At 42.2% G+C, this 17,501-nt stretch overlaps 1 long non-coding RNA gene across 1 annotated transcript in view; it reads right to left on the minus strand.

Moving 5' to 3' along the window:
* LOC144692725 (uncharacterized) overlaps nucleotides 1-16,889 on the minus strand; it is a 42,010-nt gene extending 25,121 nt beyond the window's left edge. The window contains exon 1 of the long non-coding RNA XR_013579370.1: nucleotides 16,693-16,889. This is a non-coding gene — a long non-coding RNA (uncharacterized LOC144692725). The remainder of the gene's footprint in view (nucleotides 1-16,692) is intronic.
* Between the last annotated feature and the right edge of the window lie 612 nt (nucleotides 16,890-17,501).

Consider the following 17,501-nt stretch of genomic DNA (forward strand, 5'->3'; position numbering starts at 1 on the left):
ACTGCAGATATCTCAGCTGGTTACAGGGCTGAGGGATGTTACAAAGACAGGGGGGGAACAATGTCATAGAGGGAGTTGAAAACAAGGCTGTGAATTTTTAAACCAAGGCATTGCTGGACTGGGAGTCAATATAGGTCAACAAGCACAGGAGTGAGGTGTGAGGAGGCCTTGGTCAAGTTGGGATGCAGGCAGCAGAGTTTTGGATGTCCTCAAGTTTATGGAGGGCATAAGATGGGAAGTTAACCAGGAGAGCATTGGAATAGTAAAGTTTAGAGGTAACAAAGGGATGGATGAGTGTTTCAGTCACACATGAGCTGATGCAGGTTCAGGGCTGGGTAATGTTACAGGGGTTGAAGAAGGTGGTCTTGGTGGTGAAGGGGACATGGGATCAGAAGCTCAGCTCAGGGCCAAAAAAGGACATCAAGGTTATGAATGGTCAGTTTCAGCCCCAGACAGTGGCCAGAGAGAAGAATGGAGCTGATGAACAGGCTTTGTGGTGGGGGCTGAAGACAGACTTCAGTCTTCCCAATATTTAGTTGGAGGAAATTTCTGCTCATCCAGTACTAGATTTCCAACAAGCAGGGTGACAAATCAGAGAGTGGAGGGGCCAAGAGAAGTGATACTGAGGTAAAGCTGAGTGTTGTTTGAGTACATGTGGAAGCTGCCAATGTTGCCAATGGGCAACACACAGATACAAGTAGGAGGGGACCAAGGACAGATCCTGATGGGACTCCAGAGCTAACCATGCAGAAGCAGGAAAGTAGCCATTGCAGGCAATTGTCTTGTCATGACGAGATATATAGGAATGGAATCAGGAGAAGACAGCTCCACACAATCAAATAATGAAAGAAAACATTGAAGGAGGATGGTGTGACCAACCATGTCAAAGGCTGCAGATTGGTCAAGAAGAATAAGGAAGAAAAGTTTACTATGGCCATAGTCACATAGGATGCTTCTTGACATCCACAAGTGGCTCTGGTTGACTCTAATGCCCTTGGAGTAACTGGAGATGAGCAACAAATGCTGCCTTCATGGTGTTGCCCACACCCCAGAAACATTTTATTTCATTGCTACCTTTTGTGAACAAGGTGTATACAGGAGTGACAGTGGAGTTCTACAGAAATCCATTCTGCATGTTCTTTCTCTTACCCTCTTCATAAACAATGCAGAGGTGAGAGCTTTTTAAAAGTATATTTAATTAATTTGATTCTTTATTATGTTTATCTGTGTGGACTCTGAGGAGTGAACATATGGCATTCAAAAGAAGCTAGACCAATTGAGTCGAGGAACTAAAGAATGTCAGATGGATTTTAACAGATCTCTACAGCACAATGCATAGTGAAATATCTAACATGAGGCATATATGCTCAGGTAGCATCTCCATTAGCAAAGGTGAACATGAAAAAGATGAAGTTGTGATTATTTTAGCCTCTGTTCAAATTGTCTACATTCAGGAATTTGGGTTGATTTCCTTTTTACCTGATCTCCACATTGCCTGCTAAATGCCAGTGTCGCAGCTGTACTGGAACAGCTTGGCTAGCGCGGCAAGTTCTGGAGCACAAGCCTTCAATACTATTGCCAGAATGTTGTCAGGGCCCATAGCCTTTGCAGTATCCAGTGCCTTCAGCCATTTCTTGATATCACGTGGAGTGAATCGAATTGGCTGAAGACCGGCACCTGTGATTCTGGGGACCTCCGGAGAAGGCCGAGATGGATCATCCACTCGGCACCTCTGGCTGAAGATTGTAGCAAATGCCTTCTCTTTTATACTGGGCTCCCCCATCATTGAGGATGGGGACATTTGTGGAGCCTCCTCCTCCTGTGAGTTGTTTAATTGTCCACCACCATTCACGACTGGATGTGGCAGGCCTGCCGAGCTTCGATCTGATCGGTTGTTTGTGGGATCACTTAACTCTATCGCTTGCTGTTTACGCTGTTTGGCACGCTAGCAGTTCTGTGTTGTCGCTTCACCAAGTCAACACCTCATTTTTAGGTATGCCTGTTGCTGCTCCTGGCATGCCCTCCTGCGCTCTTCATTGAACCAGGGTTTATCCCCTGGCTTGATGGTGATGGTAGAATGGGGGATATGCCGGGCCATGAGGTTACAGATTGTGTTCGAGCACAATCCTGGTGCTGCTGATGGCCCACAGCGCCTCATGTTTGCCCAGTCTTGAGTTGCTAGATCTGTTCGAAATCTATCCCATTTAGCACAGTGGTAGTGCCTCACAACACAGTGGAGAAGGTGGGACTTAGTCTTCACAATGACTGTGCGGTGGTCACTCCTACCGACACTGTCAGATGCATCTGCAGCAGGCAGGTTGGTGAGGATGAGGTCAAGTATGTTTTTCCCTCACTACCTGCCGCAGACCTAGCTATGTCCTTTAGGTGCTACTGAGCCACTCTTGGTGATGGACATTGAAATCCCCCACCCAGTGTACATTCTGCACCCTTGCCACCCTCAGTGCTTCCTCCAAGTGGTGTTCAACATGGAGGAGTACTGATTCATCAGCCAAGGGAGGGTGGTACGTGGTAATCAGCAGCAGGTTTCTCCTTGCCCATGTTTGACCTGATGCCATGAGGCTTCATGGGGTCCAGAGTCAATGTTGAGGACTCCCAGGGCAACTCCCTCCTGACTGTATACCACTGTGCCGCCATCTCTGCTGGGTCTGTCCTGCCGGCAGGATAGGACATATCCAGGGATGATGATTGTGGTGTCTGGGACATTATCTGTATGATATGATTCCATGAGGATGACTATGTCAGGCTGTTGCTTGACTAGTCTGCGAGACAGCTCTCCCAATTTTGGCACTGGACGTTAGTAAGGAGGACTGAGATTGCCTTTGTCGTTTCCAGTGCCTAGGTCGATGCCGGGTGGTCTGGCTGGTTTATTTCCTTTTTTGTGACTTCGATACGACTGAGCGGCTTGCTAGGACATTTCAGAGGTCAACCACATTGCTGTGGGTCCAGAGTCACATGTAGGCCAGGCCAGGTAAGGACGACAGATGGGTTTTTACAACAATCGACAATGGTAGCGTGGTCCTCATTAGAGTTTTAATTCCAGATTTTTATTGAATTAAAATTCCACTATCTGCCATGGTGGGATTCGAACCCAGGTCTCCAGAGCATTACCCTAGGTCTCTGGATTACTAGTCCAGTGACAATACCACGATGCCATTGCCTCCTCATATTATGCGGATGTTTCCTTCATAGAGATAAAATAAATATGACACGACCCATGATGGGAAGATTTTCAGGTCTAGAAGGAGCAGGGTTAATAAACTGACGGAGATTTTCTTGCTCGTTTTCTTCCGAGGAATGTTTGTGCCAGACGAATCATAGACCCTCCAACTATTATACTTCTACCTGTCCTCATGTGAGGACTTTTGTAAGTCAGGTCAATTGACCTGAGCGCTGACAGAGAATCATTGCTAATTATTCCAAAGAAGAAAAGCAAGGATACAGCCTTTTAAAAATTTGTTCATGCCAAGTGGGCATCATAGCCAGCATTTGTTACCCACACCTAACTGCGCTTGAACTGAGTGGCTTGCTAGGCCATTTCAGAGGGCAGTTAAGAGTCAACCACATTGCTGTGGGTCTCGATTCACAAAAATGGCAGATTTTCTTCCCAAAAGACCATTGGCAAATCACATGGACTTTTATAACAATCAATAATAGTTTCATGCTCAAAACATCATGACTGAGATTGGTTATTAATTCCAGACTTATTATGTCATTGCATTTAAATTCCACCAGCTGCCATGGTGGGATTTGAACCCTTGTCCCCATTTAGGCTGGGCCCCTGGATTACTAGCCCAATGACATTACCACAATGCCAACACCACCACCACCCCCACCCACCCACCACCCCCCCCCCCCACCCCACCCCCCCACCCCCCCCATGGAGACTTGAATTGATGTAAAGACTTGCTAATTCATGTGTCCCTATTCAATTGGCTGAAGCACTCAAAAACGAAACCCACTTCAGGGAAGTGTGGTGGTGACAGGGAGTTGGGAAATTGTCAGTGTTGGTCTGGAAAAAGCCCTCGGAAAGAGCAGGAAGCTTGGGCTTAGCTCACAGGTGAAGCTATCACTGGTACATGTGCGGTGGCCTGAATAGCTTCCTTCTGTGCTGAAATTTCTATGATACTACGTGAAAAGGCTTAAAGATGGAACGGGCCAGCTAATTGGCTTAGAATCTTTTTTACATTCTCATCAAACATTCTGGAGATTGTTGATCTCCCTTATTATTATTTAACTATGCGTTCAAAAAATATACATGTGCTACCTTATAGCTCATACATTGCCTAACCTATTATACAGCCAGGATTTGCACAATATATATTGGTACTGATCATTATCTTAACTTCTTGTTGCTGTGGTCATGTATATTTCAAGCTCTAGTGAAAAGCAGCTTTTCACGTCTACTACAATCTGTTCCTTCACGCAATGCTGGCAAACTCCAACTAGCTGGTGTTTTCTTGATTGCTCCACTCATTGCTTAGTGCCCCAGAGCTCTGGCTGTATTGTAGATTCCAGCATTGATCTTATAAACTAACTTAATTCTAATTAATTAACAGACAAACTGCTGCACATCAGTCATTATCTCCGAAAATCACACAAACTTTTTTCTAAAGCCAGTAACATTTTCCATTGTCATTCCAGCAATAGATTTCCATGATGTTTTGAATTCTTCAACACAATAAAGAATATTGTTCAATCTGTAATTGAACAGTTCATGTAAGTGTGACACGTTACATGCACTGATTCACATTCAGGCAAAGATGGCAATGAAATGCAGAGAAATACATCAAAAACACGCTCTGTGGAGCCACCCAGTGACCAGAGCTTGCAACTGCACATGATAGCTGACATCAAATTGAATGGGAAATGTTGAGATGGCAACTTACGATGGTAATTATTGAGAGGAAAGCATGACTAAAAATGGTAACAACAGGGTGGAAGCTTTGTGGGCAGGATATTTGCACCACCGGTGCAAGATTTTTATCGGGAAACAAGAGGGAAATTCAAAAAATGTTATCAATGTTACAGCAATACAGTAATACTGCTGCATATAAGCTATAATAAAAGTGAATTACAATCATCCACTTTGGGAAAGAAGTGTTGGTAAGGCTTAGACTACTTTCCTTTTCCCTTCCTGTTGAATACCGCACACAGAAATAGAATAGAACGCAGAATTGTTATGACTCAGGAGGAGGCCATTAGGCCCATCGCGTCTACACTGGCTCTCCAAATGAGCAACTCACTTAGTGCCATTCCCCCACCTTCTCCCCGTAACCCTGCACATTCTTCCTTTTCAGGTAACAGTCTAATTCCCTGCTGAATGCTTCAATGTGCCTCCCCCACATTGTCAGACAGTGTGCTCCAGACCCTAACCACCCGCTGTGAAAAAACAGTTTCCCTTCCTATCGCTTTTTTGCTTCTTTTACTAATTGTTTTAAATCTGTGCCCTCTTGTTCGCAATCTTTCCACAAGTGGGAACAGTTTCTCCCTATCTCTTTGCAGTTTGTACAAAAGATAAATACAAAGATTATGAATGTTGGCCTTTAACTCATGAGGTATGAAATAAAAGGGGGTGGAAGTTATGAAACTGCTGCATAGAGCTTTGGAGAAGACCCCCCATGTGGAGTACTGCTTTCAGTTCTGTGCATTCCACCTCTCGTAAGATATATCAGCCTCGGGAGGTGCAGCACAGATTCAGCGGAATGATACAGGGGCTAAAAGGGTCAAATTATGAGAATGGGTCGCACAGACTAGGTTTGGACTCCATTGAATATAAAAGATTAAGGGATGATTAAATTGAGGTGTTTACGAGGATTAAGAGTTGACAGGTAGATAAAGAGAAGCTATCTCCTCTCTGAAAGCATCCAAACAAAGGAGCATCATCTTAAAATTAGCATATTGTGTATCCCAGCAATATATTTCCATGTTAACAAAATGTATTGTGCAGTTATTTTATCAGTTAGTCGTTAAGCAAATTAATATAACTGCATTTTACAATACTTGTTGAAAGATACTTCAGTGCAGTTGAGTGAGACTGGGTATTTCATTGCCATTAGGGCTTGGGGAAGAAGGGGAGAGATGGAAAAGGTTTTTTTTCTGGAACCTTCTGTGATTTTTGGTCTCTCAGGGACATAGGGAGTGGGTGGAAAAGTGGATTTGTAGCTCCAGAACAGCCATGATCGTAATGGATGGCAGAGCAGGCTTGACAGGCCGTCTGGTCTACTCCTGCTCCTATTTCTCATGCTGTTGTGCACATTCCCTGAGTTTTTAAATTAGCCTTATAGGGTATGTCAATGCAATGTCTCACACATTGCAGTGCTGAACCACCTTAACACTGTGTTGGCATTAGTACTGAACTCAAGGTCCACAGGCACAGCTTAAAACCACACCTGTTATCCAAGAGAGGAACACTGCCAATCAAGATCATTTCATTACTTCAGAGCAAAAAACAAATTAAAATATGTGTTAACTTTTGCTCATCTGAATCCGCAATAGGCAAAGCAGCAGTGAAGCAAATTATTTACTGGCACTGTGATCGGGGAGGGAGGGAGCTTCTTCACATATCTCTGGTTGCAGGCTCAAGTCCCAGTGGAAAAGAATACTCCAGCCTTCTTAATATACACTGATGAGTTTCATCAGTTCTTATTTAGACTGTGGGTTGGATCTCTTCCAACTGTAGGAAACACAACACTGGCTGGTGGCCAAAGTCTGTCTTTCTCATATCTGCCTTCAGGTAGGCACTTCTCTTAATGGCTTACTCATTGAGAAACACTGTCAACAGAGTTGTAGAAGTGCCTGTAGTTTGCTTCATCCTTGATCACAGCTTTATGACTGAAAACCCAGAAAAAGAATTGATTCATATCCTTTTGAACTAGTTGAACAAAACTGAAGCAAAATTAAAATTCCAATGTGGTTCCCTCATCTTTCCTGAACTGGCCCAGTGTTTACTTCAAATACATTCTCAGTAATTATTTCACCTTCCAATTTGGATTTAGAAAAACAGAATGAGCTTTGTAATTGCAATTTATATTGCTCCACTTGGTCCTGATAGTTGGTGGTCACCATGTTTACTTCCCGCATCAAATCCCATTTCAGCCTCTTTGGTATCTGACATTCTGAACTGTTTAGCATATTGGTAATAAGAAAAGAGGGAACATGCATTTATATAGCACCTTTCATGACCTCAGACATCCCAAAGCACTTTACAGCCAATGAATTACTTTTCAAGTGTAGTCACTGCTGTAATGTAGGAATTAGATTAAAATTAGATGTTGTGTGCTTAAAACTGGTAGTTAGTTCTTGTGGTCTGAAACACCATAGCCAACCTTCTCAAATTAACCGATTTGTGGGAAATCACGAGTACTGACATCAACAAAAAAATGTGCAGTTTATCAGCTTATTTTGCTATGTTGTGGACTATAGAATATAAGTTAATTGAATATAGGGAAAATGTCGAGAGGTTAATAAGGAGAAATATCAGACATTCTCAGTGCATAAAGTGAAGAAATATTAATTTAAAACATAGCTGTATCAGGCAATGCATTGATATTAATACCAGCCTGGAATGACACAGAGTTGCCCGACTTTATGTTACACTGCCATTATCTTATCACTTATCAGTCAGGAAAAATGAAGTCCTGTGCATGCACAATTATTCATGCATCCAGAATTCCGCCCACTCACACAATTTATTTTAAAAATAAATGGGTAATATTAACAAAAAGCCTGCAGTACAGAAGGCTGTCTGCTAACATTATAAATATATAAAAGCAGGTTTAGAAAGTTCCACTGGTAACCATCCAATGTTTGTTTCATGTCAGTTGCACTTATAATGCAGTTAATGCAAATCAGATTTGCAGTTTAACACTACTTCCTTGAGAGGACTCACATTGCTTGTCCAAATTCAATATACTGCATCCTTTACATCTGTGAACCAAAACTGCCTTTTAGCAACATAAATGTGCAACAAAAATTGCATTTTTTTTTCTTAAACAGTCTTCTACTTTACATAAAAAGCCACTTCATAATATTTTAACAAGGTAGAATATTACTGCATACTCAACAGTTAAAATAACTGTTAAAGTTGCATTAGCATTCATTTCAAAATATAGCCTCTTTAATTCTGTGCTTATTTTAGGCAATTTTAACTTTTATTTCTTTGACATATTTTCTCATTGTTGTTTTTCGCATGTAGATATTTGTGTTCCTTTGTAAGCTTGCTGAATAGCAAGTAGATAGGACATCATCCAGTTGTGAAACTGTCAAATTGTGAGAGGCCATATTAAAAAAATCTTTCTTTATTGCCTGCAAAACACATATAATTTAGCTGCCTTCACTACTTGTAACAACATTTGCATCAGCATACCCTATTTTACTCTTGTAACATATGGAAAAGCCAAGAACACTAATAAACTGCAATACTATGAACTATGTGAAACCTCTATTTTATAGAGTGTTGTATATCACTTGCAGGTTGACCATTAAAGATATTATTAAGATTGGTAAGACTCAGAAGATGGCACATTTATGATCCTGAGAACAGATGGAAGAATACATTTTCCTTGCAAATATTTTTTGAAATTGCTCTTCTGGTAGCAGTATAAATGTGATGTACAGATGTAAGAGCCAACAAGGCAAGGACAAGAGGTCCAGATTTGCACAGTAAAAGCTTCACATCCACCCTGTCACTTTTGATTGATCTGAACGATACCTTAGAAACTTGTTGACTGGTAGGAAACAGTGCAAATAACTCATTGCAACAACCCAGATAATTCATACAGCCAATCAGTTGGCTTTACTTTCTAGATATGACATATTAGCCTTCCTTGAAAAGATGCATCATTTTCCAGTATGAGTGATATTCAATGTCAGTAAAAGGCATTGCTACAGGAAAGGAGAGGGTAGCAGACTAGCAAGGCACTGCAGAATGATGTTACAATGATGACAGTTATACCTTCCTACTTCCTAAAACACCGCCAGCAGATATCCCAAACCAATTTTGATTATCATATTGATTGAAATAGTTCATCATAGTGTAATTTTAGGTTTAACGCCAACAGATTGGGAAAGAGAGTAAGAATTATCTAACAAAAGCACAACATTCTACCACAGGGACGTTTCCCTGTTCCAGTTCATTGATGGAGTTGATTAAGTTTAAATGAAGCAGACACTGGATAAAAGTAAGGGTATTGACCAGTGGGCACTGTGCTCTGTGCTTGAAAAGGCCTGATACATGCAGAAAAGCAAGATTTACTAAATGCTCTAATCTTCAATCAAATCTTACATCAATACAGACAAAGTTTGGTAATGAGAGATTCAATGAAGCATGCTGGAGAAAGAATTAATCCTCTTGGTCCAAACGGGGTTCAACTTTGAAGCTTGCTCCTAAGGAAAGACAGTTATCTAAATGCTAAATAAGAAACTTATTGTACTTTTCATGGCATGCTAATCTTTTGTCTATTTCATCTCCATTATTTGTACTCTCATAGATTTCAGTCGTCATGGTGATTACCAACTCGAGATAGGGCCAGCCTGGGGACCTTGCTAGAAATCAACCCTGAATGTAAAACAGACCTCAATAAAATCTCACTCAAAGGACAAGGCATGGCAATTAACCACCCTCTATCCAAGGCTTGAGAGTGACCAGTCCCTCAATATTGTCCTGCAGTGGCGGGTCACCTCCTCCTTTATTTTTACTGCCATAAAGCTGGTAGTCACCGGGACCCTGACCGATGCTTGCATTAAAACCCGTAATTTCATTTGCTTTGACAGTCAATATCTTTAATGGAATCATTGTTTTGGAAATGTGACCTTCCAATCGGCGGTGTGTTTCTGTTGCTCCTTTTCGATTCTGTACGGACTGCAGACCTCTCTCTCTCTCTCTCGAAGCGCTGCCCTCTTGTAGGCAAAGCCTTAATAAGTTTTTGATGTGTCGAATCAAACGCTCGCCAGGAGGTGGATAATAGGAAGTGTGATCTGTATATTTTTGAACATTGCGGAACGTACTTTACACAATCTGGCCTGTAAGATGTTAGCAACGGGCGGGAACAGTAATCTTATATAATGTAGAAAAGGTCTCATTCTGAACAGGAAATTGCAAAATCCGCGCCTCAAAGTGTGAGGTTTTCAGTGATAACACACAAACACACACCAGTAAATACAAAGATCTACATTGGATTGAAACAATACTGCACTGCCGTGCTAGAGTGCTCTAAAACCCTTCCATTGATCCGATTGCCGTTTTCATAAATTCAGAATGGTACCAACATCGCTTTCTGAATCCTGGTGTGAGGGATATGTTGTAGTAAAGACGAAGCGCACTCATACAAGCGATGGGATCAGGAAAATCTCAAAAAATCTGGCGCAGAGAATTTACACCTCAGTTGCATTATATGTGTATGTACACACATACACACACACACATATACATACACACTAACACACTTACACATACGCACACATACACACACAGACACACATATTCGTGCACAAGCATACACACACGCATACACGCACATATACATACACACATACACATAGATACACACGCGCATATACACACACATACACGCACATATACATACACACATACACATAGATACACGCACATATACATACATACACACACACATACACACACAGACACAGACACACATATTCGTGCACAAGCATACACACACACACATACACGCACATATACATACACACATACACATAGATACACGCACATATACATACATACACACACATACACAGACACACATATTCGTGCACAAGCATACACACACACACATACACGCACATATACATACACACATACACATAGATACACGCACATATACATACATACACACATACACACACATAGACACACGCACATACATACACACAAATAGATACACACATATACATACACACACATTCACCTACATACACACACACATACATATACACACACATGATATATATGTAGGGATCAGGAAAGGGATACTGGAACTTTTTGACTGCTAAGAACCGAAGATCGCCAAGTGTTCATTAGGACTAGAGGCCAGAATTGAAGAGAAGCTGCCAGCCTCTGGTGACAGGTAGTAAGTAGGATATATAACAGGTGACAAGTCCCTGGATGATCATGAAATTTACACGCGTTGTCAGCTCGGAGCTTTCGAATGGGCGGCCCGGGCCCCAGTCAAACAGCCTGGCATTAATCGCAAACCATTATAGTCCAAAAAAAAAACACACACAGCCGCCACCAGCACACGGCAATTTGTTTCACTTTTACTGCCTTCACTTGCCAACTGGTAATTACAAACAGAGTTGGGAAACGTGACTGAGCACGATTGTTTACAGCGGATCGAGACCAAACATTGACAGAATGGATTGAGGAGGAAAATATAATGAGGCGAATACAGTAACAAGAGAGCGTTTTGTCGAGCTATTCATATTTTAATGACACACTGGATATGCAAAGAGATGGCAGGTGCTGGAACTATCCAGGGTCCTTCTTTCAAATCAAGATTATCTTTTGCAAAACGCACAATGCTGGGGGGAAAAGCGCCGTTACAGTACGGTCTCTGTCAAAACACTCACTATAAACACATTTCCCGGAAAAAAAAAACCCATCACTTTTCAAAAGTAGGCAAATAACAAGACTGTACACAGTGCTCACGGATCCTGTCTTCTTGGACTTTCTCACATCCAAAAGTTACAAGCTCAAATGATTAAAAATGAAACACGAGTTTCTGACGGGGGAAAACATTTATTTATTTTTTTTAAAAAAACACACACACAAACAGACGCCTTGGGAAGAAAAGCCTAATCTTCCGACCTAGCAGCATTTTGCTGATTATATTTGAATAATTCCATATGCATTCACACAGGGGTCACCCCCACATGAAAACAGTGTGTCACTTACAGTGCGTTTGTCTTGTTTTGATTGGGGTTTTATATATAGATGTTTAATTATAATATTAAAAGCAAAAATGGTTAAATAATCTCGATGAGGACTGATATTTCATGAAAAGCTTTGGAAGCTGATTCCACTCATGTTGCAGAGCCAGGAATCACACACACAGGATGCTGCGAATGATATTGGGAGAACAACCTTTCGACTGAAATAAAGGGGGGGGGGGATAAAAGAAAACTGGGAACAGTCCACTCAGATAAATATCGCAGGCAGCTGCCTGGTCGCTCAGACAGCAGCCCTGGTCAACGCAAGCTTAGATTGTAACCCGGCTGGAAGAGTACTTTCCACTTTGGAAGAGACGAGCACTCCGCAATTCGGGGTGTATTTATTAAACTGTAGCGAATTTATTTTTTTTTTTAAAATCTGAGCAATAGTGTGGCAGTCATGCAGAGATCTCAAACCGCCCTCCCAAGCGTCCGAAGTGAACATCAATTACAAATGGATAGCCTTCCTAAAAATATAAATGAACGCCCGGGATTTTGCCGAGCATCATGTTCACTGTTACCATCCACGACCAGGAAGCAATTGCACAGTCCCATTCCCTGAGATTTATCGGAAAAGTTCAGTCAAATAATACTACTGATACTATTTTGATAAAAGCTATTTGTACCGCATTTTTTTTTTGCAGAATAATTTGCTTCGAATATATCTATCTATATATCTATATATATATATAAATCCCACCTGTGATCCAATATTTTAAACAACACTGCTTAATTTTCTTACATTGATATACGTCACTAAAAGTAGGTTGAAATAAGTATTTAATGTGTTAATTATTTAACATTTCGCTCAGTTCAAAATGCTCTATTATTTATCTAACTGTGGAATGCAGTGCTGGTCTTGTAGATGCAGAAATACGGGACATTTCAATTCTTTCCTAAGCAGGGTAGCATGAGAGGATTCTTTTGAGATTGACACTATATACAAGGAGAAGCTTGACAATAAAACAAGCTACTTGTCTCAAAAGCTGTGTGTGATTTTGTAAAGTGAGGGCTGCTCCTGTTAGCTTCACATCTACTGGCTCTTTAATGTGTCAGCTTCCTCTCCGCAGTTGTCTCTCTTGCCCAGTCACCGGCTTGCTGCGGGTTTCTGACGGTCCTTATCAACAACAACAGCAACAATTTCAAATCCCTCCATGGCCTCGCCCCTCCCTCGCTTTGTAAACCTCCTCTCGCCCTCCGAGATATCTGCGCTCCTCCGAGGGCTGCAGTTAAAACAAAGAGCAAAGTACTGAAAAAGGTAACTGAGAGTTTTCCCTTCCCACCGACACACCGGGTATTATGGGCCACTCCTGTAGTTTACAGGTCCAGATACCAAATGTATCTTTCAGATGTGTCAACAGGAAAGTGTCCCAGCTGCAGAGAATGGGCCGATTCGGCGGCTTGGCTCACCCAAATAATGTGCTTAACATCGAATAAAACCTTTTAAACAAAAGCGATCTGTGCTTTCAAAAACGCAGGCAAAGCGTCCATTGAGGCGTTGCTATTTATTTGATGTCATGAAAACGATCCCATTAAGAATATTACCAATTATGATAATTATAATCATATGTCCGTAATATACCAAAATAAAGGCAGCGAATATAATGAGTGTGCGATTTGTTCCCTGCTCACTTCGTGACCGTGTCTAAGTCGTGTCTTCTCATCCCCATTACATGGCAATGTTTTTTGTAACAACTTTTTTCCGAATGCACTGAGCTGGTATATTCAATGAAACATGTGTACATTCGCGATAAATATTCAATGAAACATGTGTACATTCGCGATAAATATTCAATGAAACATGTGTACATTCGCGATAAATATTCAATGAAACACATGTACATTCACGATAAATATTCAATGAAACACATGTACATTCACGATAAATATTCAATGAAACACATGTACATTCACGATAAATCGAGAATAAACAAATGTTATTCTGTTTGTTTCCGATTGGTGCCATTCGGCTGATTTCACAAATGCCTTTAAAAACTATTTGTTTAATTCTAATTATATTTATAACTAGACAATGGGATTGTATACAACATTTTTGCTTTTATATTATTACAATAGGATTATATGTATATATATGTGTGTGTGTGTGCGCTTTTCTGGGCCATTTCGGGTTTTCGCCACACACAAAAGAGCGAGAGACTTTCAAGTCTGATTTTACTAATAATAGTTAATGTTATATGTTTCCAGTAAAGGCTACAGAAATTAGAATAGACCTTTAGTGTCCGAGGTCTGCTGGTGCGGATTTTGCCTCCCCAATACGGAACTAAGATGTGCTTTTGCCTTAAAAAAAATCATACGCGGTGCTTCAAGGGTCCCAACCAAGTCGAGATAATGAAGTATATAATCGACGGTGTTCGAAGGAATGTATAAACTTCTGTATTCCCCTCATCTGGTATTCTTAGATTAAAGTCAAAGTATACATGGGTCCCGTTAAGTGTTGGGACAAGCGGTTCTTTCACTCGCCTTCCCCACGCTGTCACCTAAAGAACACGCGAAAGACTGACGCTGTGTATCAGTGATGGGACATCTTTGGAAGAAAGGACAATCATTCGTTACTTCTCGAAAAGATTCAGACCCGTTTGAGCTCTTTGATATTGTAGCTATTTGTGGCAAGGGGAAGTTTTACTGCACATTGCCACAATGTTCCAGGGCACACAGCATCCACGAATAGTGTAGCCACCGCCTTGACTCCAAACCCCAGCAATTCACATCTCACATGGGCCGCGCTGATTAAAGCGACTTCTACCCTCATGCCTATTTTTCAGAGTCAAGCGGACCTAACGGGCCACATGTGCGACACATCCGCTTCCAAAATGGCAGTGGCAGCTCGGCGTTGGCATAAGTGTAATTACGACGCAGAGTTCGCTGGGCGGAGGGACAGGGGGTAGGGGGGGGGGGAGAGGCCATTCAGCCCATCGCGCCTGTTTCGAATGTAGGTTTCTGAACAGCTGCCATCGCTAGGAGGCGCTCAGGCTGCAGTTATACCCGCAAATACTGGCCTCAGGCTGATATCTTCAGTCCCCCGTGGTCTGGTCAGTGGCTCTGAGGGTCAGCAGAGGAGCACACGTGGGATCCCGATAACTTTATTAACGTTATACGAACTCGTGACCTTTTAAAAAAAAAAGACAGTCAAGAGTAAGCCCCGAATGTTCCCCCTTGGAGATCCAATGGATCCTCGGGGTAGAGTCAGAGTGATTGCTGCGCAGGAGGTGGCCATTCGGCCTATCGGTGCATGCTAGCTTTCTGGAGAGCGCTCTGGTCACTACTATTTCCCTGCGTCCTGTGACCCGGTAAGTTTATTTCCCTCAACTATCCAGCCGATTTCCCTTTGAAATCATTGACCCCTCCACCCCCACCCATTCCCCTAGGCAGCGAGTCCGAGGTCGCCACCGCTCCCCGCTGCCTAAGAAGCTCCTCCTCACATTTCCCCCTGCATCTCTTGCCAAAATCTTAAATCTGTGTCGCACCCTCACCCCCACCCCCCGCCCCTGTACCGAGCCCTTGCACCGTCAGCAAATGGGAGCAGCTTTTATTGGAGCAGTGGAGTTGTACTGTACTGTACTCAGCGGGAAATTCATGCGCTGCTTGGTCGGGAAATTCATGCGCTGCTTGGTCGGGACATTCCGGGCTGCAACCAGGCGGAATGGGAGGGCAGACCTGCCGCGTCCGCCAGGGGCTGGGGGGAACCCCACCCACACCCGCTAACAGTAACCAACATCCGGCCAGAGCCCTGGGATTCAGCGAACTGAATTCCACAGAGACTGACAAGGGTCGTGATGTTCCGGATCATTGATTAGAAGGAAGATCCCGAACATTTAAAACATACGCGAACATGTTTGTTAGTGCAAGTGGGCGCTGGCTGACAATCCCAGAGGAAAGTGGGAGGGTGCTGTGCCAAATATCCACTCGCTCCCGTTTAGCCGATGTCTTCCTGGACCCCCGGTTTCAGTCAACTGCTATACAGGACTCAAACCCATCCAGGGTGTTCTGGGCTACCATTTGTGAGCCGGATGACATCTGATCTTGGTGTCTGATCACTCAATAGCTTTCGAGTCACTGTGAAAACAGACACTACTCTGCTGGACCCAAAGATTGGTGTGTCTCAACGCTGCCAAGTGGGAGTTTCCGTACTACAGCGTCGCTGTCAGATGGCCGGACCCCAAAACAACTTTGCATTATACCCCCCCCCCAACCTAAATATAATTGCATCCCTTACGGCCTCACATCAACTACAATAACATCGAACCAAAAATTCCTCGAGTTTTTCTAGTAGTCGAGTGAACATTTTAAGCTTTACCTATAGTGCGTATATATTTAGTGTGTGTACACATAAGCTTTACAGTGTTAGCAAAGAAGCTGTCACACTCGCTCTTTGTAAACATTAATATCTACCCAGCAACTGTTAATTCCCGCCAGAGAAACTAGGCGCATTTTGTCGACCCAAGGGTCACACACAACTTTAGTCGAACAACATTCCTAATGGCACCTTACACTAAAGCAGGTATGGGTCACTAATTAGTGCCTGGATATGACTGCATCCTAAATTTGTTGCAAATAATTTCAACTTATGTCAAAGTACTTTTAAAAAAAAACACACGCAAACTCGCCATTCAGCTGAATATTGATATTTATAAATTCCATCTTAAAATCAGATGAGTGTATTTGTCTTTTGAAGTAACCGTTATCTATTCCATACTTGCTTCCTACCTCTAACCCTCTGCTCCTTGGTCCTCCGATCCATGTTAAATAAAGCCCCTGGGTGTCTTGCATTAATAAACCTGAAGGATTTCAGCTTTCGTCCCGCCGTAGGCTGAAATAGTTCCACTTACTGCAAGAGGCTCACTTTCAGCCCTTTACTTAAAAAAAACAATCTCGTATACCGGGAATCAGATCCAACAAACGTTATTTTTGGGGGAGGGGAGGGGGGGTTCCTGTTTTCGGTTTGTACCTCACATTGCGCTTCTCTTTACCGGAAATGTGACGAACTATCCTTGGCACAAATATCGTCATTTCAGTAGTTTTGCCAATATTGGATTAAACATTTTACGACAACGCCAGTATTTCTTAGCATCCCTTTAAAATGCAAATATTGTAAGAAAATTTAAACTAGGCCTAAGTATCTCATTAGGAAGCACTTAAGTACTTCCACTTAAACCAACAGTGATAGCAGCGAAAAGCGAGAACATTCAGGAGACCACATTCCATAAGCAACATGTGTAACAGGATTTCAGTTTCAAAATAATACTACTTGGTAATGTGTCCGAATATAATTTATTCACCTAGAATTACCATACATGTGCCCATTAAATTCACATACGTCACTGGGTAAGTTGATTGTGAAAGGATAGACTAATTCTGAGTGCATTTCCTCACGAACAGCTTCATAACGGAAGAGAGTCATGACTCTCTCTCTCTCCCTCGCCACAGATACTACCAAACCGGCTGAGTTTTTCCACTACTTTCTTTTTATTTCAGATTTCCAGCATCCGCAGTATTTTGCTTTTATCATGACGGGA

This window comes from Cetorhinus maximus, chromosome 17 (assembly GCF_964194155.1).
Source record: "Cetorhinus maximus chromosome 17, sCetMax3.hap1.1, whole genome shotgun sequence".
NCBI lineage: Eukaryota > Metazoa > Chordata > Chondrichthyes > Lamniformes > Cetorhinidae > Cetorhinus > Cetorhinus maximus.